Genomic DNA, 2850 nt, shown 5'->3' with positions numbered 1-2850 from the left:
TACATATATGATTAGCAACACCTGAATCTATTATCCAGGTATTTTCATCGTTTTTCACTAAGCATGTTTTGATGACAAGTAAATTGTATTTGCTATGTCGTTCAATTTTCGCATTCTCATCTATATAGTTCAAAACTTTAGATGAGTTGGGAGATAGAGGGCAATCCTCTATTAAAACTTGTTTTGAATCATCATTTGCTCGTAATTTGCATGTTGAATTGTTATTACCATTAACTAAAACAGAAGTGAGTATTTTAAAAGAATTCGACATGTTGAAAATTTAAAGAAATTCTTATTACTTAATTGCAACTAAATCCAAATCAAGTTTTAACAAAAAGTAATAATGTACCCATAGTCATTATTTATTTACAACGATACTATAGTGAGTCAGAATGAGTGCTACCGAGGAGCAGTCAAATACTCCTTCACTAAAGCAAGACATTATTGACTAAATACTATCTCCAGAATAACTCTTATTCCTATAGTCATTTAGTTACCGTTTTTTGGTCAAAAATTACTAACACTTAGTAATTCTGTAAGTGTAACCCACCATTTCCAAACTTCAGACGTCGGCCCCAACAATGCTACTAAATTAGAGAGTCAAGGTTGGTAATGGACCTAAGAAATCCTATCCATTTCTGGAGTTTGAGTTATTCTGAATCCTATGTTATAACCCTCCGAGGGGATAGCCGTTGCTAAACGAATAGCAAGGTTGCCTAAAGTCAACAAGCAAGCGCAACATAGGAATCTCATGATCCAAACCAACGGAAGAGAGCACAGGAAACGTTGAAACATATCCTTCACCCACTTACTATGAACTACTTCCCCCATTCACCTTGATCTTGACCCATGCAAACATTTTCCGAATGGAGGTCACTCTCAGGGTGACACGAAGCGTCGTATGAATCTCATGGTGTGAACTTTCTAAAGACGTGAGAGTTGAAATCAATTTATCATATATTTTACTTTATAATGAACAACTTCCCCTTATTCATCTTGATATTGACTCATGGAAACACTTTCCAAGTGGAGGTCACTCCCAGGGTGACTCGAAGTGTCGCATGAACCTCATGGTATGAACTTTTTAAGGACGTGAGAATTAAAATCAAAACATTGTATATTTGATTTTACTGTGAACAACTTCCCCTATTCACCTAGATCTTGATTCATGGAAACACTTTCTGAATGAAAGTCACTCCCAGGGTAACTCGAAGCGAAGCATGAATCTCGATGTGAACTCTTAGGGATGCGAGAGCTATATCATATATGTTATTAATCTCCCACTGAAGCGTTCTAACAACATATCATGTATGTTATTAAATTCCCACTGAAGCATTCTAACAACATATAATATATGTTATTAAACTCCTATGAAGTGTTCTACTAATTGTTTGGGTATATTTATACTTAGGTTTATTCCGGCTAATTAAACAACTTAAGTCTATGTGGTTTATCCAAGTATAATGCTTATAAATTGATTTAACCTACGACGTCTAGGTGATAAACCATTTTATTACCTCACACTGCTCACGTACGCTTATAATACCAGTTAAAAATGCTCAATTATTCGGCCATAATCCCCATGTAGGAGGTGTTCCGTAGACCGTCAACTTAAAATCCTCCAGTCTTAGATAAGATTATATACCGATTGAGTTTGTAACCGTGATTTATAAGATAACGACCTATTTTATCTATTAAAACAAGTGTTTAATCTACTTGAGCATGCGACTTATCTTTGTTATAGATTTTAATGTCTAATTCAATTTTATAACAACTTATAAAATTAGTCATGCTTTGCATCCATAATATTCAACAAAGGAATTCAATATTTATTATAGCACTTATATTAAACAAAAGAAACCCTAAACATGCATATTATATATTATAACTCTTTATAACATATATACAATACATGTCACATGCTTCCTATGATGGGATTTTAAATCTACATGGCATATAATATGCATAAGCATGTTTTCATTTAAATATAACATTTATCACATGCATAAATATTTAAACAAACACTGATATGGTTCAACTTTGGCATCCTAAGCAAGTAATAATAACTAAGTTATTACAAAAAAGGTCGAAAGAAGCTTCAAACTGTTCTGGACCGCACAAATTGCCCCAAACTGGACCTAAACCGCCCGAATCGGACCTCCAGACCTTCAAAAGATGCAAAACCGGTCCAAGGATGGCTGAACAGACCGAAATGGTTGAAAACCAGTAAAACCGAACCTCTCGTGCGAACCAGCTCCTCGTGCATTGTTGGGCTAGGAGAGCAGCGTTACAATGCTCATCCCAGCATTGTGACGCCTCGGGCTGCATATGATCAGCGTTGCAATACTCTAAGGGTAGCATTGCAATGCTGCCTAGCAGAAGGCTTTTTCTTTAGAATTTTCTGCTGACCTTGCTCGCTTTAAACTTAAAATTACAACCTAATTTCGACTCTAATGACTCCAAATAAATTACAGACTTTAAAGCCCACATATAGGCTCATCAACCAAGAGCCAATTACAAATTTTACTTAGGAATCAAAGAGAAATCTAATGCCAAAGATGATTAAAGCACCATATCAGTCCCCAAACATGAAATCATATAAATTCACACATCATACTCAAATTAACGTTAGTTGAGTGCTTAAATCATGCTTTGATACCAATTGATAGGATGTATAAGCATGCAACGAAAACAATCATAATCAATAAGCACTCTAATTACATTTAATTTGAGTTCTAAAAGTATGCAAATCAAATTTTCAGAAGAGGATTTCAAAACAACATACCTTTGAAGAATTCCTCCAATTCCAAGCTGCTCCTCACGAATTCTCAGCTTCAATTCTTCAATGAA

Source organism: Benincasa hispida, chromosome 6 (genome assembly GCF_027475165.1).
Source record: "Benincasa hispida cultivar pf3 chromosome 6, pf3_genome.v1.1, whole genome shotgun sequence".
In the NCBI taxonomy this organism is placed as follows: Eukaryota; Viridiplantae; Streptophyta; class Magnoliopsida; order Cucurbitales; family Cucurbitaceae; genus Benincasa; species Benincasa hispida.
This window is presented reverse-complemented; position numbering follows the sequence as displayed.